This window comes from Hypanus sabinus, chromosome 7, assembly GCF_030144855.1.
Source record: "Hypanus sabinus isolate sHypSab1 chromosome 7, sHypSab1.hap1, whole genome shotgun sequence".
Lineage (NCBI taxonomy): Eukaryota > Metazoa > Chordata > Chondrichthyes > Myliobatiformes > Dasyatidae > Hypanus > Hypanus sabinus.
In genome coordinates, this window is record NC_082712.1 from 19,597,770 (window position 1) to 19,623,499 (window position 25,730).

General features: G+C 40.8%; 1 long non-coding RNA gene across 6 annotated transcripts; it reads right to left on the reverse strand.

Moving 5' to 3' along the window:
* Positions 1 to 1,837: 1,837 nt before the first annotated feature.
* Positions 1,838 to 24,833, reverse strand: LOC132396598 (uncharacterized). Of its 6 annotated transcripts, none has more exons than XR_009513035.1 (4): positions 24,452 to 24,833; positions 24,163 to 24,280; positions 14,204 to 14,366; positions 1,838 to 8,590 (listed from the first exon to the last, which is right to left on the reverse strand). It is a non-coding gene; the product is annotated as an uncharacterized LOC132396598 (long non-coding RNA). The 6 variants fall into 6 exon arrangements; XR_009513036.1 differs by lacking the exon at positions 1,838 to 8,590 and adding an exon at positions 8,599 to 14,035; XR_009513037.1 differs by lacking the exon at positions 14,204 to 14,366.
* Positions 24,834 to 25,730: the final 897 nt, after the last annotated feature.

Below are 25,730 nucleotides of genomic sequence, written 5' to 3' on the forward strand. Positions count from 1 at the left end.
CACAAACATACACATCCTGACACTGTATTCCATCTGCCATTTCTTTGCCTATTTTCCTAATTAGTCTAAATCCTTCTGTAGCCTCTTCAGTAAATTTTCTATCTCCTGTTGTAATTTGTAGGCTACATCTTTACTACTGTTTGGGGTCTGTATACAACTCCCATCAGGGTCTTTTTACCCTTTCAATCCCTTAGCTCTATCCACAATGATTCAACACCTTCCAACCTTATGTCACCTCTTTCTTAATGTTTCTCATGATTTGATTTCATTTTTTACCAATAGCGCAAAGCTGTCCCCTCTGTCTTCCTGCCTATCCTGTCGATACAGTGTGTTGCCTTGGACATTAAGCTCCCAGCTATAATCTTCTTTCAGCCATGATTCAGTGATGCCTACAACATCATACTTGCTAATCTGTAACTGTGCTACAAGTTCATCTGCCTTATTCCATATTCGGCATTAATTCAAATATACCACTTAAGTGCTGTATTCACCCTTTTCAATATTGCCTGCCTTTTACATTGCAACTCATCTTGTTGACTGCAATTTTGCCCCATTAACAGCCTCTCCTCACTGCACATTGCCTCTGTTTGTAAACCAGCTACCTCACCTTCAGCCTTTGTTATGATACTTCTTGCTTGAAATACACACAGCTCAGAACACTAGTCACACCATGCTCAACCTTTTGATTCCTAACTTTGTCTGTGGTTGTAACTCCCGCCTCCACAACCTCGCCACTAAGCTTTTTGGCACTCTGGTTCCTATCCTCCAGCAACTCTAGTTTAAACTCCACCTGCAAGGGTAATTGCAACCTTCCTGCTAGGGTATTAGTTCCTGTCCAGTTCAGGTTTAAACCATTCTTTCTATAAAGGTCCCACCTTCCCTAGAAGAGTCCAATGCTCCAAAAATCTTATGCTCTCCTACACCAACTCCTTAGCCCCATGTTAAAGTGTACAATCTTCCTAGTTCTGGCTTCACTAGCACTTGGCATGCGTAGCAGTCCTGAGTTCACAACCCTGGAGGCCCTGCCAGTTAACTTAGCACTTAACTCCCTGATCTCTCTATGCAGAACCTTGTCACTTGTCCTATCCATGTCATTGGTACCCACAGGGACCATGACTCAAGGTTAATCACTCTCCCACTTAAGAATGCTGAGGACTTGATCCAAGATATCCTGGACCTTGGCATCCAGGAGGCAAAATACCACCCAGGAATCTTGTTCTCACCAACTGAACCTTCTGTCCGTTTCCTAACTAACAAATCCCCTATCACCACAGTGTGTCTTCGCCCCCATCCCCTTCCCTTCGGAGTCACAGAGGCAGGCTTAGTATCAGAGACCTGACCACTATAACTTCCCTCTGTTGGGTCATTCCCCCTCCCTCCACCCTGCCACAGTACCCAAAGTGATATACCTGTTTTTGAGCGGGATAGCCACAGTGGTACCCTGCACTGGCTTCTTCACCCTTTCCCCTTCTTGACTGTCACCCAGTTTCCTGTGTCCTGCACCTTGGGTGTAACCACCTCTCTTATGTCCTAACTATTGCCCCTTCAGCCTTCCGATTGATCTGTTCATCCACTTCCTGCTCCAACTCCTTAACTCCTCATTAGAAGCTGCAGCTGAATTTAGTTCTCGCAGTTGTAGTTGGAGAGATCCATGATTTTGATCCAACAGTGCTGAAGGAACGGCAATCTATTTTCAAGATGGGATGGGGGTATGGCTTAGAAGACAACTTTGATTTTTGATTCCTTTCAGAAGAGGAGAAACTGTTCTTGGAGCTGATGGTTAAAGAGCCAGTGAAAATTCAATCAACCTGGTGGATTGAACTAAGAATTTTTGCAATGGTAATGTAGTGTGAATTTGTTTTTAAATAATTCTTTAAATAATTTTTAAATAATGTGAACTAATCTAATGTGAATTTGGTTTCTCCAGTATGGTGGAGACATGAATAGTAAATATGGGAGTTGTGAATGTTTCACTTGGAGGATTTGGATAGTGGGTAGGAAACAGGTAATAAGGCAGAAGCTAGTTCTATCCCTTTATAATGGAGGGTTACCTAGATGAAATTTTGGTGTTCCTATTTCCTCTGAGAAGTTTCATGCCAATAATAATTACAAATATCTACAACATATAAAGTTTTATTGTGACATGCAGTAGTCATTGAAGAATAGAAATATGACAAATTTATTAAGTTTAAAATTCCACTGTTTCCCTTATTTGCCCTGGTTTGACAACTTGGACAATATCTTACCCTTGGGGCTGACCAATAGCAATACAATGCACAAACACATCAGGACCTATATGTATACTAGAAATGACCACCTTCACTCTTAACCTTGTCGCTCAGTTGTCAGACTTCATTTCTAAAATCTACATTAGTTAAATAAACACTAGGAACTATCAGCAGCATTGTTTTAGGGCTCTGCCATAAATAGTGTTTTCCAGTGAAAAATGTAAATACCACTCACTAACCAGCTGCTCTAATAGTTCAGTCTCATTTACTTAACTGACCTAAGCTTATACAGTACAAGGAATATACGTATCTATTCAGTCCAACCAGTCTTGGTAGTGTTTATGCTTTGAGATCACATCCTCCCCACTATCAAAACATAATCCCAATCAAAACATAATAACTTACAAACGAACACTCATAATCCCTGTTCATAAAGCTTCTGATTCAGCAACAAAGTGATACCAAAAAAAAGTATTTTCAAATTCTGTCATGCCATTCCTTCTATTTAGTATCTCTTCCTTTTCACTTTTCTGACCTCTTGTCCATTTACCATACTTCACAGAAGTGGTGGATGCACCTCCATCCTTTCAGGAGCTAAACTTGGGTATGTCCACTGCACCTTGCTCCTGCTTTTAAGGAGGTTTTTATTATCTATCTTTAGCTGTCTGTTTTATTTTGGCTCCTTGAGATGTTTTACTATGTCAAAGGTAATATAATGGTGCTATTTGCTTTTGCAGAGATCAACATGTTGAATCAAAACTTAGCCCTGAAAGAGAGGTCCAGTGCAAAAAAACAGTGGCATTTCTTCGCACTTCCTTTCCAGTCCTGATAAAGGGTCTTGGCCCAAAACGTTGATTCTTTATTCCTTGAGTTCCTCCAGCGTTTTCTGTGTGCTACTCTGGATTTCCAGCATCTGTTGAAGCTCTTGTGCTTAAGATTTGATGTCCCAAAGAGAGATGTTCAGTGCAAAAAAAAAATCACAATTGGCCTCAACTTTATTGGAGGAAGATCATCTTTCTGGTTTGAAATACGCCCAAATTTGATAGTTCACTAACTGGATATATAGTGATTATGTCAGAATAATAATTTATCAAGATGAAATTTCTGTCTGCACCCTCTGTTCCTTTAATTACACTTTCACTGTTTGTAAAAGACTTCAGGATTTGAAAATATACATTCAAATCCCACTTTAAAATTAATTAATCCTATTTGTAAATCTAGAAATAAAAGTCTGTTAACAATATTAAACAGCCATAAAATTTACAGAATTCACTGGCATGCACTTGGGATGTTAATTCTTAAAATGTGACTGTGATGTTATGCTTAGTCAAACAGAAAGAATTTTACATAGAAACAGAAAACCTACAGCACAATACAGGCCCTTCGGCCCACAAAGCTGTGCCGAACATGTCCTTACCTTAGAAATTACCTAGGGTTACCCATAGCCCTCTATTTTTCTAAGCTCCATCTACCTATCCAGGAGTCTCTTAAAAGATCCTATTGTATCCACCTCCACCACTGTTGCTGGCAGCCCATTCCACGCATACTACTCTCTTAAAAAAAACTTACTCCTGACATCTTCTCTGTACCTACTTCCAAGCACTTTAAAACTGCCCTCTCGTGCTAGTCATTTTCTTGAATAATTGCAGTCCACACAACAAAGGAACTCGACTGTTTTAATGTAATCAAGTGGATTGTTCAACCATTTCAGAGAGCAGTTAATCAGGTGTGTATACTGGAACTGTGGTCATAGAACCATAGAACATTACAGCACAGAAACAGGCCTTTTGGCCCTCCTTGGCTGTGCTGAGCCATTTTTCTGCCTAGTCCCACTGACCTGCACCTGGGCCATATCCCTCCAAACCCCTCTCATCCATATACCTGTCCAAGTTTTTCTTAAATGTCAAAACTGAGCCTGCATTCACCACTTCATCTGGCAGCTCATTCCACACTCCCACCACTCTCTGCATGAAGAAGCCCTCCCTAATATTCCCTTTAAACTTTTCCCCTTTCACCCTTAACCTAATGCCTCTGGTTTTTTCTCCCCTAGTCTCAGTGGAAAAAGCCTGCTTGCATTCACTCTATCTATACCCAACATAATTATATAAAATATAATCATGTCATATTGTGTATCCACAGGTATTAGTACTAAGCTTCAGTGCATCCCTTAGCATGCAGAGAATGATTGGTCCAGGTACTCTGCTTGCTGTTGTTTAAAACTATTTCTGTGACCAGATACACCTGAACTTGTGAAATTCTTAATCTGTCACCCACAATAAAATTACCCAATTTCCACATTCAGATATTTAATCATCAATAAACCTGCAGCTGACAAGCTGACTCTTGAAACAGACGACAAACCAAGTGAGATGCAGCAACAGATCATCGATTCACTCTCAAACACTATGCTTATTCAGACATCTTTAGAATGTCTAAATAGGCATTAGACATTGAAATACTGAAGAAATATAGCTAAACAAAGATTACCATCGACTGCAAGAATAGACAGTAATACCTCTGCCATGATAATCCTTGGCATTGCTGCCTCAAGTAGGCTCAGATCCTTGTTTTAATCACTATACACTCATAGCTGTGTGGCCAGATTCTGCTGTAACTCCTTGCAGATGACATCCTCATTGTAGGCCAGATCTCAAATAACAAAGAAACAGGAGTACAGGAAGAAGGAAACAAGGCCAGTGGTATGGTGCCAAGAAACATAAGAACATAAGAAATAGGAGCAGGAGTAGGCCATCTGGCCATCAAGCCTGCTCCACTTTTCAATAAGATCATGGCTGATCTGGCCATGGGCTCATCTCCACCTACCTGCCTTTTTCCCCATAAAGTTTAATTCTCCTACTATGCAAAAATCTATCTAACCTTGTCTTAAATATATTTAATGAGGTAGCTTCCACTGCTTCATTGGGCAGAAGATTCTACAATTCACCACTGTTTGGGAAAAGCAATTCCTCCTCATCTCTGTCCTAAATCTACTCCCCTGAATCTTGAGGCTATGCCCCCTAGTTCTAATCTCACCTACCACATTTGCCGCCTCTATCTTATCTATCCCTTTCATAATTTTACATGTTTCCATAAGATCTCCTCTCAATTCTAACCCCCTCGTCTCTGGATTCAACCAGATGAATCTCCTCTGCACCGCCTCCAAAGCCAGTATATCCTTCCTCAAATAAGGAGACCAGAATTGCATGTAGTACTCCAGGAGTGGCCTCACCAGTAGCCTGTACAGTTGCAGCATAGCCTCCTTGCTCTTAAATTCAATCCCTCTAGCAATGAAGGTGAACATCTGATTTCCCTTCTTGATAGTCTGCTGCACCTGCGAACCAACCTTGTGCACTCCCAAGTCCTTCTGCACAGAAGCATGCTACAATTTTTTTTACCATTTAAATAATAATCTGCTCTTTCTCCTTCCAAGGTGGATGACCTTGCATTTACAATCATTGTACTCCACCAGACCGTTGACCACTCAGTTAACCTATTGATATCTCTCTGCAGACTCTCTGTATCTTCTGCACAAATTGCTTTTCCACGCAATTTAGTATCATCAGCAAACTTAGATACACTACAGTCGGTCCCCTCTTCCAGATTGTTAATGTATGTTGTGAACAGTGAAGACCCAGCACCAACGCCTGTGGCACACTACTCACCACTGATTGCCAGCCAGAGTAACACTCATGGATCCCAACTCTCTGCTTTCTATTAGTTAACCAATCCTCTATCCATGCTAATACATCTCCCCCAACTCTATGCATCCTTATCTTACAGATAAGTCTTTCATGCGGCACCTTATTGAATGCCTTCTGGAAACCCCAAGTAAATAACTTCGATCTGTTCTCATTAGATTTTCAAAGAACTCCAGTAACTTTGTCAAACAGGACCTGCCTTTGCTGAATCCATGATGTATCTATTTCTTTCCAGATGCCTCACTATTTCTTTAATGATAGCTTCAAACATTTTCCCAACTACTGTTGTCAAACTAACTGACCTATAGGTATCTGCCTTTCACCTACACCTTTTTTGAACAGTGGCATGACATTCAAAGTCTTCCAGTCTGCTAGTACTTGCCCAGAGGCAAGAGAATTTTGGTAAATTATCACCAAAGCCTCTATTGTAACTTCTGCCATTTCTTTCAGTACCCTGGGATACATTCTATCAGGACCAGGGGACTTATCTATCTTCAGGCCCACAAGTCTGCTCAGCACTACCTCTTTAGTGATAGCTATTGTATCAAGGGCCTTTCCTCCCATCGTATCCATAACATCTCTCTTTGATGTTAGATGCGTCCTCCACCATGAAGACAGACACAAAATAGTCATGCAAAGCCTCTGCCATTTCCTTATTACCCAAATCAATCCACCCTTCTCATCCTCCAAGGGACATAAGTTCACTTTGGCCACCCTTTTCCACTTTATATAGTTATAAAAACTTGTACTGTCTGTTTTTATATTTTGTACTAGTTTATTTTCATAATCTAGCTTCCCTTTCTTTATTGCTCGCTTAGTGGTTCTTTGTTGCTTTTTAAAGCTTTCCCTATCTTCCAGTTTCTCACTACTCTTGGCGACTTTATATGCACAAGTTTTAAAGTTTGATGCCTGATGCACCATCAATAATAATGCTCAGAGACGGGAGGCAAACAATAGGTTTTAATTAGCAGAAAAAGTGACCACAACATCTTGAAGACTGAGGGAGGAGCAGTGCCTCCAATCGCCTTTGAACAGGGGTTTGTGGGAGGAGCCACAGGAGCAGTCAGCAGTGGGGCGTGCCCAGACAGGTATACACATAGTTTACCACAATGCCTTCTTTTATTTCCTTCATTATCCAAGGCTGCCTCTCCCCTCCGTTATTGTCCTTGCTTTTAATTAGAATATATATTTTGTTGAACACTGTGAAAAATCTCTTTGAAAGTCTACCACTATTCCTCAACCATCCCACCATATAACCTGTTTTCCCAGTCTACACTAGCCAAATCCTCCCTCATCCCATTGTAGTCTCCTTATTTAGGCATTATACACTTGTTTTGGATCAAACTATTGCACCCTCCATTTGTATGAGAAACTAAGTCATACTGTGATTACTCTTTCCAAGAGGATCCCTAACCACAAGATAACTAATTTTACCTGTTTCATTGCACAGGACCAGATCCAAAAGCACATTTCCTTGTAGGTTCAGAAACGTGTTCAGGAAAGCCATCATGGATGCATTCTATGTAGTCTTCCTCAAGACTGCCTCGACCAACTTGATTCACTTAATCTATGTGCAAGTTAAATTCCCTCGTGATGACTGCTGTTCCATTCTTACATGTCTCAGATATTTCTGTCTTTTGCGTGTGCCACTATAATGTTATTAGATAGTCGATAGGCAACTCCCACCAGTGTTTTTTCACTTTACTATTCCTACTCCCTACCCATATGGATTCAACTTTCTGCTCCTTAGATTTTAAATCATCTCTCACTATCAACCTGACCTCATCCTTAATTAAGAGCGCTACCCTAACTCCCTTCCTAACATGCCTATCCTTCCAAATTACCTGATATCCTTGGATATTTAATTCCCAATCCTCTCGACCCTGCAACCACGTCTCTGTAATGGCCACTAAATCATACCCCTTTGTACTGATTTGTGCCACAAGTTCACTGACCTTGTTTCGAATACTGTGGGCATTCAAATAAACTGCCCTTACACTCACTCTGCTTTTAAAATCTTATAATCTTTTACACTTTTGCCCCTCCACTCTTACTTTTCTCTTGCTTATCTTTTGCTTTATCTTTATCCACACTTCCAATTTTTACTTTATTCTTATTTCTCCAATCTGTTGAACCCCCCCCCCCCCATTATTTAGTTTAAAGCCCTATACATAGCCCTAGTTATATGATTCGCTAGCATCCAGATCATGGTTCAGCTGGAGCTTATCCCGTTAGTACAGCTCCCGCCTTTCCCAATACCGGGGCCAATTTCCCACGAAAACTTTTCCTTTTAATGAATTAGAGGTTCTTAAATATATTGCAGGTTTGACTCTGAACTTTCAATGATGACCAAAGGTGGCATCGCTTCAGTAGTGTAGCACTTCAGTAACTGGGCTAGCAGCTACTTAGCCAGATCATTAATCCACACTTAAAACAGGGAAGGCTGGAAACACACAGCATGTTGGGCAGCCTCTGTACAAAATGAAACTGAATTAACAATTCAGAACCAAGACACCTTGCCAGAATTCTCTTTTTTTTATTAGTTTTTTTTATAGCCAGAATTCTTAACGAAAGCTTTTGCACTTTCCAGAAATGCGCCCTGGCATGCAAAATTTTCAAATAATTTGTTTTCATTTCAGATTTCCAGCAGCTATGTTTTGTTTCCTGTAATTCAGAAATGCAAATTAGAATAGCATTACAGCATATGAAGAATTGAAATTAATGTAATTAAAATAATTCATTAGTGTTAACCATGAAATTACCCCACTGTCATTTAAAGAAAAACTTCAGACTTCTATTTACTGCCTACAGCTCGGGCTTCAATACCATAATTCCAAAACAAATTAATTTCCAAACTCTTAGACATGGGATTCAGCACCACCTTTGCAAGTGATTCTTTGACTTCCTGACCAAAAGAATGCAATTAGTAAGAACAGACACCAATATCTCAGCCATGATAATCCTTGACATTGGTGCCTCACAGGGCTGCAGACTCGGCCCCATGTTTTAATCCCTATACACTCAAAGCAGAATCTGGCCACACTGCTGTAACTCCATCCACAAGTTTGATGACATCCTATTGTAGACCAGATCTCAAATGCAGCAACAAAGAAACAGAGTAAAGGAATAAATAGATAGTCTAGTCCAAATAGACTAGTGACATTAACCTTTGATGTCAACAGAAGAAAACAGATGTTTATTAACTTCTGAAGGCAGGATGGGGCATGTGTTCCTGTTTGTATTAACTTTGCTGATGTGGAGATGATCAAGAACTTCAGGTTCCTAGATGTAAACATCATCTATCCCTTGTCCTCGCCCAACCACATAGATGCTATGGCCAAGAAAGCACAACAGCCACTATTTCCTCAAAAGCTAAGGTTTTTGTTGACCCTCACAACTTTTACCTCAGGAAACACACAATCTGTCTGCATCATGGCTTGGTATAGCAATTGCTCTGACCAAGACAGCACAGAATTGCAGAAAATTGTAAACACAGCTCAGTTCATCAGGAAAACTAGCCTCCCCTCTGCTCACACTTCTTGCTGCCTCAGTAAAGCAGCTAACATAATTAAAGGCACCTCCCACCCTGGATATTCCATCCTTCCATCAGGCAGAAGATAGAAAACCTTGAAAGCATGCACTGTCAGGCTCAAGGTCTATCTCGTCATGGTCCTTGCATTTTCTTGTCTACCTGTGCTTTCTCTGTAACTATAAAGCTATACTCTGTGTTTTGTTATTGTTCTTCCCTTTGCACTATTTATGTTAAGTAATCTGTATGGTTGGCATGCAGAACAAAGTTTTTCATTGTTACCTGGTCATCATCATCACTCTGTGCTGCGATGTATGATGTAGGTGATCATGATTTTCCATGTCTTTAATCTGCTACTAAGTGAGGGATCATTATCTTGCAGAAGACCCCCTTTACAATGTTGCTCTACCTGTGACCCTGATTGTTTTTGGCAATTTTTTCTATAGAAATGGTTTGCCATTGACTTCTTCTGAGCAGTGTCTTTGCAAGGCAAGTGACTCTTCAGAGATCGTCTGCCTGGGGTCAGTGGTCGCATAATTAGGACTGGGGACAGCTGATCATACGATCTTCCACCTCCTGTTCCCATGGCTTCACATGACCCTGATTGGGGGAGAGGGGCTAAACAGGTGCCAAACCTTGCCCAAGGGTGACCTGCAGGCTAGCAGAGGGAGGAAGCATCTTACACCTCCTTTGGTAGATATCTCTTCTTCCCCCCCACCCCCAAATACATGTATCTAGGTACATATTAGAATAATAGAACATAGATATCTATCTACAATGTTATGCCAACCATGTAACCTGCCTAGAAATTCCTTACTGCATAGCCCTCTATTTTTCTAAGCTCTATGTACCTATCTAAGAGTCTCTTAAAAGACACTATTGTATCCAGCTCCACCATCATTGCCGGCAGTGCATTCCACACATCCACCACTCTTTGTGGAAAAGCTTAGCTCTGACATCCCCTCTGTACCTGCTTCCAAGCACCTAAAAACTATGCCCCCTGTGTAAGCCCTTTCAGCCCTGGAAAAAGGCCTCTGGCTATCCACATGATCAATGCCTCTCATCATCTTGTACACCTGTATAATACTGTGCATAGGTATAATAAACCAATTTCCAATTTATTCAATAATGTCCTCAACTTATTATATTTGCACAGGGACATATGAGATGGTTAAATTTATTCCGAAGGCTAAGAAGCCAAGCAAACTGAATAGTACTATTTTCAAGTGAGTTCAGGAACAGAGGATGCATCCTCCTTGTGAAGATATATTGGATTCTTGTTTACAAACAATGCCATAGTGTTCAATAGCAAGGAAATTGTGTTAAAACTTTACATAGAAATAGATATACTACAGTTGCAGTAGGTAGAGAAAGGATAGCAAGGCTGCAGAGAAGATACAGGGGAGATTTAGCAGAAATGATACCAAGGATGAAATACTTATCTATGTGAACAACAGTGAAAAAGGATTTGTTTGTCTTACAGCAGAGAAAGAGAAAATGCTACTGATTTGTTAAAAGGCCTGAAAATATTTAGTAGGCAAATTAAAGAGTAATTCTTTCCTGTGATGGGAACAACTGACCAGAAGGCAAGGATCTAAAACAATGGCAAAATGATTAAAAATGACAAAATGAATCACAAAATATGCGATGAGCTTGAAAAGTGACAGTGCTTCACCTGAAAGAGTGGTGGAAGTAAATTGAATAATAATACTTTGAAGCAAATTGGAAAATACTTGAAATGGAAAAAATTGTAATGCTGTGGAGAAAGAACAGGAAGTTGGAGTAATTGGATATTCATTCAAGGAAATGGCACAGAGAAAATAGGCTGAGTGCCTTCATCTGTGCAGTTGCATTCTATAGTTCCAGACTTCCATGTCCTTCATGCTTGTTTCTGTAGACATTTTCAGCAGCATTTAATGCCTTTGGTATTAGAAATAGTCTTTCCCAAAACTCTCAGAATACCAATTGTATCAGAAATTTCAACATACAACATGGAGTTTAATTGAAAAATATTCCTAAAACTAGTTATTTTATTATTTGTATTTGACTTTGCAACAGCCTTTTTAGTTGTAAGAGGTTAAAATTATATAGAGAAAAATACAGTCAATCCCAGTGCACAGATTGTAAGGCACTTAAATATTTTTAAGAACAGATTTCAGAGACGAGTGCTTTTACTACTTTTAACATATTTGAAAAATACCAGGGTACATCCCCATTAGACACAGACAGAAGAAAAATTTGGAAGACTTTCTAAATCCTGAGGTGCCTGTACTCAGAGTCTGTTTAAGATGCATCGTTGGGAGTTCTAAAGAATAGAACAAGGGCATTTAAAAATTGCCATTAACAAAGAGATGAATAAAAGGCCTGTCAGAAATGGTTTGCTCAGGGAGTGAACTTCACTTCCAACAAACTTCCCATGAGTGTGCAGCTCACCATTCAAACTAATTGGAGACTGTTCATCTGCTGGAGTTTAATGTGGGCAAGTGTGAAGTTATGTAACAGAAGACTAAAGTCAGATTACTATCTAAATGCAAACAAGTTATGTTTTGGAGAGATCTATGTGCTTGTGCATGAATCTCAAAAAAAATTAGCAAGGAAATTCCAATAAGTAGTTAAGGCAAATAATATTTTCATATTTATTTTGAAGGGCTTGGAGTTAAGAATATGTTATATGTGCAGGGTGTTGGGGAGGCCATACTTGAAATACTGTGCACAGCTGTGGTCATAGAGACATAGAAAAACTACAGCACAATACAGGCCCTTCGACCCATAATGCTGTGCTGAACATGTACTTACTTTAGAAATTACCTAGGGTTACCCATAGCCCTCTATTTTTCTAAGCTCTGTGTACCTATCCAGGAGTCTCTTAAAAGACCCTATTATATCTGCCTTCACCACCATCACCAGCAGCCCATTCCACGCACTCACCGCTCTGTGTTTATATTAAAAAAAAATTACCCCTGACATCTCTATACCTACTTCCAAGCACCTTAAAACTGTTAGCCATTTCAGCCCCGGGAAAAAGTCTCTATCCACACGATCAATGCCTCTCATCATCTTATACAACTCTTATCAGGTCACCTCTCATCCTCCATTGCTCCAAGGAGAAAAGGCCAAGTTCACTCAACCTATTCTCCTAAGGCATGCTTTGCAATTCAGGCAACATCCTTGTAAATCTCCTCTGCACCCTTCCTGTAGTGAGGTGACCAGAACTGAGTACAGCACTCCAAGTGGGGTCTGACCAGGGTCCTATATAGCTGTAACATTACCTCTTGGCTCTTAAACTCAATTCCACGGTTGATGAAGGCCAATGCACTGTATGCCCTCTTAATCAGAGTGTCAACCTGTGCAGTAGCATTGAGTGTCTTGTGGCTTTGGAGCCCAAGATCCCTCTGATCCTCCACACTGCCAAGAGTCTTACCATTAATACTATATTCTGCCATTATATTTGACCTACCAAAATGAACCACCTCACACTTATCTGGGTTGAACTCCATCTACCACTTCTCAGCCCAGTTTTGCATCCTATTGATGTCCTGCTGTAACCTCTGACAGCCCTCCACACTACCCACAACACCCCCAACCTTTGTGTCATCAGCAAACTTACTCACCCTTCCCTCCACTTCCTCATCCAGGCCATTTATAAAAATCACAAAGAGTAAGGGTCCCAGAATAGATCCCTGAGGCACTGGCCTCCATGCAGAATATGACCCGTCTGCAACCACTCTTTGCCTTCTGTGGACAAGCCAGTTCTGGATCCACAAAGCAATGTCCCCTTTGTCCCTTACCTAAATAAGGAAAGCACTGCAGGCAGAGATTCACCAGGTTAATTTAAGGGATGACAATATTGTCCCATCAAAAGTGGCTAGATGGTTTGGATCAGTATTCCTTGATTATGCAGAGTGACCTTATTTAGAATTTAGAATCTATTTAAATCTTATATCCATCCCACAACATGAAGTAAAAATCTTTGTGTGATGACTCCATTGCAATGTACAGACACGTGAATTTAAAGGTCTAATGGCTTGTAGAAAGAAGCTGTCCCGTAGCCTGATGGTCCTCCTTTATTTGCTACGGTACCGTTTGCCAGACAGAAGCAGCTGAAACAGTTTATGGTTGGGGCGACTGGTGTCCCTGATGGTTTTCCAAGCTTTCCTTCTGCACTTGCTGCTATAAGTGTCCTCAACGGAGAGAAATGCACGTCCACAGATACACTGGGCTGTCCGTACCACTCTCTGCAGTGCCCAGCAATCAAGGCTGGTGCAGTTCCCATACCAGTGGTGATACAGCCAGTCAGGATGTTCTCAATGGTGCCCCTGCAGAAGGTCTTGAGGGTTTGGGGGCCCAAGCTAAACTACTTCAGTCGCCTGAAGTGGAAGAGACACTGCTGTGCTTTGTTTGCCAGTGTGTACAGTCCAGGTGAAATTTTCCGTGACACGAGATGATTGATAAGGCAGAAGGAGTCAATTTTAGAAAACCTAGTGCATTTATTTTACAACATAGTCCCCTCCTACATTTACACACTTAGTCCAGCGGTTGTGGAGCATACGGATCTTAGACCTCCAGAAAGTGTCCACTGCCTAAGGTAGAAGGAGATGCGTTATTAACTTCAAATTTCCTGCATAGTCACTCAGAGTTGAACTGCATGTGCATGTAACGGGAGCTGTATAACTCATCTCCTTCTACCTTAGGCCACAAACTTATCAATCACCCCTCGTATGTATACCGAGGAACTTGAAACTACTCACCCTCTCAACTGCAGACCTATTGATGTTGATTGGGCCAAGCCTGTCTCCACTCCTCCTGTGATCCACAATAAGCTCTTTCGTCTTTTGGACATTGAGGGAGAGGTTGTTATCCTGGCACCACTGTGTCAGGGTGTCAACCTCTGCTCTGTAGGCTGTCTCATCACTGCTAGAAAAAAATCTGATCAATATCATGTCATCTGCGAATTTGATCAGCAGATTGGAGCTGTGTGTAGCAGCACAGTCGTGGGTGTAAAGGGAGTAGAGGAGGGGACTCAGAACACAACCCTGGAGGGCACCTGTGTTGAGGGTCAGAGGGGCAAGAGGTGAGGGAGCCCACTATTACCACCTGTTGGTGATCTGATAGGACGTCTAGGATCCAGCTACACAAGGTGGGGTGCAGGCTGAGGTCTCTGAGCTTCCTGTCAAGTCTGGAGGGAATTGTGGTGTTGAATGCTGAACTGTAGTCTAGGAACAGCATTCAGATGTACTCAAACATATGATACTAAGGGTGCTTGACATAGTAGATTTTCAAATGTCTTCACTGGTGGGAGAGTCACAAATAGCAGCATAGCTTCAAAATAAGTGTGGCAGTCATATCAAATTGAGGAGTGTAGAACTTTCTTCTCTCAGAGGGTAGTGAATCTCTGGTGTCCTCTGCCTGAGCTGGCGGAAGCCAGACTTTTATGTATATTTAAGATGGAGATAGATAGTGTTTGAAAGATCAAGGAATTGAGTGTTATAGTAAACTGGCAGAAAAGAGGAACTTCTGTTAGCATAGATCAGCTGTGAATATATCGAATGGCAGGGCAGGCTTGAGGGGCCTGGTGGCCTACTCCTGCTGCTATTTTCTTGTGTTCTTGGTTTGTATGGTGATCTGCACTAGAATCAAAGTCACCTAAAGGCACTGGAAAAATATCATCAACAATATTTCCCATAATGTTCCAAGTGAACAGACCTGAGGATACTCTTTCAGTCAACACCCCCATCATTGAGGCCTAGTTAATCTTAATCAGTATCGTGAGGGAGCTCACATCTTTCTCATACCTTTTACAGATACTTTATTCTGAGCACTTCTGTGGAAGATTACTGGGCAAAAAGGGAAGAAGTTTTAGACTCTATTCAATGCTTCACTGAAGAAGTACAATATGCCCACTGACTTCTGGGAACACCAGGCCCATGGCCACTTAGAGCAGACAAGCAGCATTTGAATGGTATCGGGAATTTTAGGTCTCCTCACTGCGAGTATAGGGAAGCCAGTGTGAGCAGCAGAAGGAGCATACCGAAGTTCAAAGTATATTTTATTAAAGTACAAATATGTCACCATACACAACCCTGAGATTCAATTTCTTGTGGTGACACATACCACATGACTACAAATAAATCATCTCTTGTGTCCTTTGCGGAGAATTCTGCATTTCCTACAATGACAATAGCCACCTCAGAACATATAAAATTGGAGTGGAAGCAAGTTGCTGTCAGTGCTGAGGAGCTCCTAAAGAATAGACCAAATGAACACAACATCTTCTTTGCATGCTTTGAAAGGGAGAACACAACTACAGCTGTGAAGATCCCTGCTGTACCTGATCTTCCTGTGATCTCTGTCTCAGAGGCTGATGTTGAACTGTCTTTAAAGAGAGTGAACCCTCGCAAGGCGGAAGGTCCTGATGGGAGTACCTGATAAGGCTCTGAAAACTTGTGCCAACCAACTTGCAGGAGTATTCAATGACACTTTCAACTTCTCACTGCCAAGGGCAGAAGTTCCCACTTGCTTCAAAAAGGCAACAATTATACCAGTGCCCAAGAAGAATAATATAGGCTGCCCGTATCGCCCAGTAGCACTCACATCAACAGTGATGAAATGCTTTGAGAGGTTGGTCATGACCAGATAGAACTCCTACCTCAGCAAGGACCCTGACCCATTACAATTTGCCTATCGCCAGAATAGGTCAACAGCAGATGCAATCTCAATGGCTCTCCACATGGACAACAGAAACACTTTTGTCAGGATGCTGTTCATCGACTACACCTCAGCATTTAATACCATCATTCCCGCAATCCTGATTGAGAAGTTGCAGAACCTGGGCCTCTGTACTTCCCTCTGTAATTGGATCCTCGACTTCCTAACCGGAAGACCACAATCTGTGTGGATTGATAATAACATATCCTCCTCGCTGATGATCAACACTGGCACACCTCAGGGGTGTGTGCTTTGCCCACTGCTCTACTCTCTATATACACATGATTGTGTGACTAGGCATAGTTCAAATACCATCTATAAATTTGTTGACGATACAACTATTGTTGGTAGAATCCCAGGTGGTGACAAGAGGGTGTGCAGGAGTGAGAAATGCCAACTGGTGGAATGGTGCCACAGCAACAACCTGACACTCAAAAACTCCTATAGTTGTGCCGTGGAGAGCATTTTGACAGGCTGCATCACAGTCTGGTATGGAGGGGCTACTGCACAGAACTGAAAGAAGCTGCAGAAGGTTGTAAATCTAGTCAGCTCCATCTTGGGTACTAGCCTACAAAGTACCCAGGACATCTTCAGGGAGCGGTGTCTCAGAAAGGCAGCGTCCATTATTAAGGACCTCCAGAACCCAGGGCATGCCCTTTTCTCACTGTTGCCATCAGATAGGAGGTACAGAAGCCTGAAGGCACACACACAGTGATTCAGAACAGCTTCTTCCCCTCTGCCATCTGATTCCTAAATGGACATTGAATCTTTGGACACTACCTCACTTTCTTTTAAATACACAGTATTTCTGTTTCTGCACATTTTTTAAACTATTCAATGCACATATACCATAATTGATTTACTTATTTATTTTTAAAATATTATTAATTTATTTTTCTCTGCTAGTTTATGTATTGCATTGAACTGCTGCTGCCAAGTTAACAAATTTAACATCACATGCCAGTGATAATAAAGTTGATTCTGAGATTTGAAGAAGACCGGAAAGACACAACTTAAATGTTTCAGGATGTACACTTCAACATTTCTCTTCATCTTCATACTAGTATTTTTTTGCTTAATGTGCATTCCCTTGCATTTTTTATTGCTTTTCAAATTCCACATGCATTCCTGAATTTAATAGCAAGGGATGTATTTCATCCTGACAGGCAGTATTTACAACAGTTATCCCAATTTTCATACTCTTCATCCTTGTCAACAATTTTGGCAACATTCCCCTTTTTTTTAATATAAAGCTTAACCCACATCCTTAAACACCATAAGACAAAGGAGTAGAATTAGGCCATTCAGCCCATTGAGTCTGTTCTGTCATTCCATCATGCTGAATTAATATCCCTCTCAACCCCAACCTCCTGCCATTTCTCCATAACCTTTGACACAAACACTAATGAGGAACCTACCAGCCTCCGCTTTAAATATACCCAATGACTTGGCCTCCACAACTGTCTGTGACAATAAATTCCACTTATTCACCATCCACTCATTAAAGAAATTCTTTCTCATCTCTTCTAATTGGATGTCCCTCTATTCTGAGGCTGTTCCCTCCGGTCCTAGACTCTCCCACGATAAGAAGCACCCTCTCCACATCCACTCTATCGAGGCCTTTCAATAGGTTTCAATGAGATCCCTCCTAATTTTTCAAAACTCAAGTGTGGCAAGTATAGGCCCAGAGTCATCATTGTTCCTCATACAGTAACCCTTTCATTCCCAGAATAATTCTTGTGAACCCTCTCCAATGCCAGCACGTTTTCCAAAACTGTTCACGATACTCCAAGTGCAGTCAATACTTTATAAAGCCTCAGTACTTACATCCCTGCTTTATACTCTAGTCTTCATGAAATGAATGCTAACATTGCATTTGCCTTTCTTACCATTAGTACAACCTGCAAGTTAACCTTTAGGGAATCCTGCATAAGGTCTACCAAGTCCCTCTGCATTTCTGATTTTTGAACATTCTCCCCATTTAGACAATAGTCTACACCAGGGGTCGGCAACCCGCGGCTCCGGAGCCGCATGCGTCTCTTTGATCTCTGTGCTGCGGCTCCCCGTGGTTTGTTAGTTTTTGAAATGTAATTCGAAATTTGAAGATTATGGTGATCTTGTACAATCTAAAAACGTTGTGGAGACCTCATTTCCTGGCACATCCGAACTGGCTCACAATTAGCCACCGTTCCGGCTAAGGGAGTTTGTGAGTACGTGTCTTTTGGAGCATCCGCGCCCACGGGGACGGGTTGAGGGAGGCTTTAAATCAAGGCTGTTTAGTTTGAATAAAGTTACCTTTGACTGCAGTGTCTTTATTTTAGCGCTGCGTGTAGTGCTACACCGCTACAACGTGTTTTTTATCGCTATTAATATACATCACCACTGCCAATGCCTGACACCCGCCAGTGCGCGCTTTCTTTTAATTCTTCAATCCAAGGTAGGCTAACTATGGAGTAACCTTCAACCCAACGTCTTTTTTTCGGAGTTCAAAATGTTTTTGTTGCATGCAGAAATGTAATTTCATTTTCTCTGCAGGAGTTCATCAATTTCATAAATGCAACACATTATAGTTTGTTTATACATAACATAAAGGCAAAAAAAAACGTCGTATGCAGAGTTATTTCATTTTAAATGTCAAACGGGTTTTGTGGCTCCCAGTGTTTTCTTTTCTGTGGGAAATGGGTCCATATTGGCTCTTTCAGTGGTAAACGTTGCCGACCCCTGGTCTACACCTTTATTCCTTCTACCAACGTGTATCATCATACACTTCCTGACACCGTATTCCATTTTCCATTTCTTTGCCCATTCTTCTAATCTAAGTCCTGCGGACTCCCTGCTTCCTCAACACTACCTGCCCTTCCACCTATCTTCGTATCTTCTGCAAAATTGGCCACAAAGCCATCCCCTGATCCCAATGTATGCTTATGCTAATTGCTCCCTGTTAAGCCCTACCCTTACTGTATTGTACACTGAGTCTGAAAATTAAAAGTTTGTACACATATATCCATTTGGTCATCAACAGTTCCCAATCTGTCCCCATTGTAAAAAGTACTTTATCTTTCAGTTTGGTGGCACAGCAGATGCTACTGGTCTGCAGAGTTCTCCCGAAGTCCTTCATACGTTCCTGTTTACATCAATGGTGCTGAGGTTGAGAGTTTCACGTTCCTTGGAATGAACATCATCATAAGCCTATCCAGGTCCAACTACTTAGTTGCCACAACCAAGAAATCCCACCAACTCATCACACCTCCAACTTATGTCCTTATTTATATTCTGCTTGTTGATGCTGCCTGACCTGATGTTCTCCATTTCCCTCCTCCCATCAGGCAGAAGATACAAAAGCTTGAAGGAATGTACACTATCAGCAGGCTCAAGGACAGATTCTATCCTGCTGCTATAAAACTACTGAATGGTACCCAGTACCATGTCCTGCTGAAGGGTCTCGGACCGAAACGTCGACTGCACTCTTTTCCATAGATGCTGCCTGACCTCCTGAGTTCCTCCAGCAATTTGTGAAAGTTGCTTGGATTTCCAGCGTCTGCAGATTTTCTCTTGTTTGTTCTGGACCTCAGTCTACCTTATTAAGATCTTGCATTTTACTGTCTACCTGCACTGCACTTCCTCAGAACCGTAACACATTATTCTGCATCCTGCCATTGTTTTACCTTGTACTACCTTACTGCACCATGTAATGATTTGATCTGTATGGATTATTTGCAGGACAAGATTTTACCTGTACCTGGGTATATGTGAAAATATTAACCATTTTAGAACTTGTTCTATGTGTTACAGTCTTTCAGTTTACTGAAGTGAATTTTTATTTCCCATATTATATCTTTTCCCCCATATAAGAGATAAAACTACTGGTCAGAATCAAAATCAGGTTTATTCTCACTGGCATGTGATATGAAATTTGTTAACTTACCAGCAGCAGTTCAATGCAATACACAATATAGAAAAGAAAATAATTAATAAATAACTCCTATGCAGTATACTTTATACAGTATATGTATGTTAAATACATTAAAAATTGTGCAACAAATACCATCTATATATTTTTAAAAAGTGAGGTGGTCCACGGGTTCAATGTCCATTTAGGAATCAGATGGCAGAAGGGAAGAAGCTGTTCCTGAATTGCTGAGTGTCACTGATATAGGGCAAGGGGGAAGTGATTCAGAGGGAATATAATGGAGATCATCTTCACCCAGAGAGTGATAAGTACCCGTAATCCACTACCTAAGAAAGTGGCTGATGTTGGGTCGTAGACAACAGTTAAAAATGTTTTGTTTGGCGGTATACATGTAAAGTTCAAAGTACATTTATTATCATAGAATGTATACTATAAACAACCTTGAGATTTGTTTCCTTACAGGTGGCCACAAAACAAAGAAACCCAGCCACAAAAAAAAAGAAACCCAATAGATACCACTTAAAAAAAAACTGTCAAACACACAATGTGCAGAAAAAAAAACAAATTGTGCAAATAATAAAAACAAATCATATTCAGAACTGAAATTCTTGAAAGTGAGCCTACAGCCACGAAGCCAGTTATCACTGCGGCTGATTCAGGATCCCATTAGTGCAGGCCACAGCCTGCACTACAGATGAGTAAACTGTACATGGCTGAAGGACAATAAACTTTAATTTGAGCACTTGAATTACTTGGACACAGAGGGCATAGGCTAAGTGCCAGGAGATGGGTTTAATTTGGAAGACTGCCCACTGGTCAGCAAAAATGGCCTGTTTTCATGCATTATGGTTCTATGATTTTAAGACTCTTTCTTACCTGGCACAGTGCTAGTGGTCTAAGCAGTCTCCTGTGCAATAAACATTCATAATGACATAAAAATATTGGAGCTGGACTAGGCCAACTCGGCTCTTCATGCCTGCCCTGCCATTCTACATGATCACAGTGGATCTGCCTCAGACCTCATCTCCTCTTCTGTACCAGTTCTCCATAGACCTTAATTCCTCAATCTTTCAAAAATGTATTTACTTCCCCTTTAAATACCTGCAAAGATTTAGCCTCTATAACTCTCTGGGAAATAGAATTGCAGCAATGCAGAAACCTAAGTGAAAAGAAGTTGCCACACTTCACAGTTTAAAAATCTGCCTGCTAATCTTGAACTATGTTCCCTCTTTAAAGATTCTTCCATTAATGGAAACATCTTCACATCTCCAGTCTTGCTCGACCTACCACCAGACCTATACAAAATCACCAGTGATTCTTATAAATTCCAAAGAATATAAGAATATTTTTTGGTGCTCATTATAGGGCAAACCCTCATTCCAGAAATTAGCACAGTGAATCTGTTTTGAATAATAATAAACATGCTAGTATATCTTTAATAATGGATCAAAACTGTGCCACATACAATTTTCTAATTGTTGTCTGACTGGATTGTGGGATAATTTTTCCCAATTCAGAAACATTACAAATGCCTATGAAGAATTCCTTGGATGTTTTACAGGCCAAAGAGCACGTGTCATGACCGAATTCAAAGCTTACACCAATGCTGAGTGAATCTGTCACTGTTTAATATTTTGTTTTTTTCCTATTTCTGTGCAACTGACTAGTTTGATAGGCCATTTTAGAAGGCAATCAAGACTTAATCATTTCACATAAAGGTCAGACTGGCTAAAGCTGAATGATCTCCAGACAAAAAAGAATATTTTCAAGCAATCCAAGTTTCATTATTGCCATTGGACGCAATTTTCATCCTAAGCTTGGTTACTATCTATGTAGATTATGCATTTTCTCTTCATCATCCCAAGAGTTCCTTTCAGGTACTCTGGTTTCCTCCTAATTACAAGAGGCATGTTGGCAGGTTACTGATTGAGCTACTGAAAATTATACCCTAGTTCGATGAATCGCAGAAAGAATGGAGGGTGTGGGAGGGGTGAAAGAGGAGAGGGATCAATGAGCTTATGAGAGAGTGAATTCATTATAAGGGCCATTCCAACAAATGGGTGCATAGTTTCCTCTACTGCCATGATGAAGCCACTCACAGGTTGGAGGAGCAACACCTCATTTTCCATCTGGGTAGCCTCTAATCTGATGGCATGAACATTGATTTCTCCAACTTCCAGTAATTATTTCACCCCTCCTCTACTTTTCCATTCCCCATTCTGACACCCCTCTTACCCCTTCTCCTCACCTATCACTTCCCTCTGGTGCCCCTCCTCCTTTCCTTCTCCCATAGACCACTCTCCTCTCCTATGAGATTCTTTCTTCTTCAGCCCTTTATCTTATCCCAGTTTCTCAAGAGTTTAAAAAAAACCTGATTTAAATTACCATCTGTCGTGGTGAGATTTGAGTTCAGATCTTTGGATCTCTATTTTAGACTACTGATTACTAGAGTCAGATAAGTACAGTGCAGAAACAGGCCCTTTGACCCATCTAGTTCATGCTGAACTATTTAAACTGCCTGCTTCCCTCGACCAGCACCAGTACCAGAGCCCCCCCCCCCAATACCCCTAGCAGCCATGTATTTATCCAAACTTCTCTTAAATATTGAAATCGGGCTCGAATACACCACTTGCACTGGCAGCTCATCAATAATCCAGTAATTTCAATTCATATTTATTATTGTTCAAGCATAAACATGTCAACTGTCAAGCAAAACAATGTTCTTCTGGACCAAGATGCATAACACAGTACATATAACTCACACAACACAAAGTAATATTACCACAAATAAATTAACAAATAAAAAGGTGCATTTGTGATACAAGTTAAAAAAGCAAACAGCACATTGCTACTGCTGATGTGATGAGGCTTGCATGGTGGCAGTGTCAAGGGTATTTCCTGTCCTAACAACCCCTATCCTAATGCTATGGTACCTCCTGCCTGATGGTAGGGACTCAAAGAGACTGTTGGATGGATGGGAGGGATCATTGATTATGCTAAGGACCCAGTGTACACAGCATTCCTGATAAATATCTCGTATGGGGGGGGGGGGGGAAGGGAGACCTCCTCACCATCCTTTATAGGGCCCTGCAGTCAAATTTATTTAGTAATCTATTAGTGCTGGTAAATGTTAAACACCACACATGTAATATTGAGTTTGTATAAATGGGTTGAGTGCCTTTTGTTGATTTAGAGACCCTTGTAAGAACATTGGAGACGGATTTAACATAGTTCCAGTTCTTTAAACTCTTTCAACTTTATCGCCTTCATCTGTTCAGGCAAGTGAGATTTGTGAATTTTTTTCTAATTCTAACATCAAATCAATTCCAAATCTTCAAAGGTTCATTTATTATCAAAGCATGTATCCATATAAACTCTGAAATTCATCTTCTCCAATTGCCAATTTCAATTCAGAATGATATCCATTTTCTTTTGACATAAATTTCTTACTTTTTACTTGCCTAAATAACTTTTATTTCAAATCTTCACAAAAAGCCAAGTAACAATAAAGTTACATGCAAAACTTAAAAATCTAAAGACAAGAGGGTCTTGGGGATCTTTGGGGAGTTCTATTCACACTGTGTGCAGGTTTCTGGACTGCACTGCCTGAAGAGTAATTGGAGGTAGTCAGTCTCACAATATTTAAGAAACACCTACAGGAGACCCTGAATTACCAAGACACTGAATACTATGGACCTAATTTAGGTCAATGTGATGAGTATGGACAGGTAGAACAGTTGGTACAGTTGCATGGGCCAGAAAGCCCTGTTTCTGCACTGTTCAGAATTCTATTTCTAATTCTCTAATTTCTGCATAAAATATATTAAATGTCCAGATATGTGCTAATTAAATTTAATATCTTGTAACAACACATTGTATTGTATTTATAAAATTAATGAGGAATCTTCTAAACTTAGAAAATAGATTTAATTAGTAGTTGGAATGGTAAGTTAATTAAGTTAGCGATATAGCGTGGAGGACGCCTTTCCGGTCCTTCGAGCCGCACCACCCCTGTAACCCCCCCCCCCCCCCGACAAATCCGATTAACATCAACCTAATCAAGGGACAATTTTCAATGACCAAAAAACCTACCAAGTGCGTCTTTGGACCGTGGCAGCACCTGAGGAAACCCACGTATTCCACGAGGAGGATGTACAGACTCCTTCCAGATGGCGCTGGAATCGAACTCGAAAGTCTGGAACGTCCAGAGCTGATAAAACAAATTATTTCTTAGAATGATTTGATACTGATGTTAATTCTTTTGGTACTTGATTTGCTGGAATAAGGGGAAGGAAACAAGAAAACCGACCGAGCAAACCAACGTGGCTAAAACAGTCTACAAACTATAGAAATGTAGGTCCCAGAAAGCAAAATAATTAACCTCTAATCAAACAGTCTTTTGCCTCCATGGCACCTGGCATGTGAAATGATTAAAGCACAAGAGATCGTGTGAAATGTTTACAATGACGTGCCATCCACGTAATACATCTTTTCAATATTTTCATCTGCTAGTCTTAAAAGCATGTATTCTCTAGCTGTAAACAGCGTGCACAATACTAGCAGTCTTGCCGCAAGTCTTTGCAAAGATACTTTTGCAGTCAGAGTATAGTGAAGCAGCGATGGGTCTAGGAAAGCCCTCGTCCTTCGACGTATCTGAAGGTCACAGCTTTATAAAGGAATCTTAGCCAGCTAGTTATTACTTTGTCCGATTCTCTCATTTTGTTGCTATGGTTCCAGCATATCTTTGTCCTACCACAAAACAAGGCACGAACGTCATTACACACGTGCTCCTTTTACAATTACTGTTTAATTTATGCCTCCTCTGTTTTACCTTCAATCCCGGCAGTATTTTTTTAAAAAGCTAAAGATCAGCCGGGTGCCTCACAATTGATGAAATATCTTTTTTTCTCTCTCTCTCGGACTCAACGCTCCTTGTTCCCATCGTACCGCAGACTGCAATTTATTATTGAAATGTTTAGGCCCAGTCCTCTTTGCTATATCACACTACTCTGCCATTAGTCGGCTGTGCTGCCTTTTGCTGCTATGTAGTTTGTTTTAAAACAATCATAAAATACCGCGTTTGTGGCCCAACAACATTCATCCAGCAGGCTTGCGCAGTTTGATACTTTATGGTTATCAAACATGTAGATTTGGCACAGTATTCCGATAATTTCACAAACTTTTGAAATACATTACCTGTTAAAATTTCAGACTTCCGGGTTTAAAATTGTGTCTAGTGCTAAGCACAGTAAGCAGGAAGCGATACTGTAGAATAATTGCAGCTACAGCAAGAATGTTAACGCCGTGCACATGAAAAAACTGCATTGCACAACTCATAATTCAGGAGCACTTTAAACTCCAGCAGTAGCGTAGGGAAAATTAAACTCACCCGACATTGTCGGAATAAAACAGCCAAGTCTCACAACAACACAAAATCAAGATGTTTATTTTTTTTTAAAAACATGTACTTTTATTTGCAGCTGCGCTGTATTAAAGCTCTGCTGGGAGAACCCAGATCACTTTGCTTTTAAACTGCGTGTCATTTTCTTTTTGGCATGTTGTACATTTGTTCCAGGCACTGAAAGCGAGGCGTCAAACGCTGAGCAAAATCACCCCCCACCCCCCCGCGCCCATTGTCTCCACACTCCTTCCGCATCTAG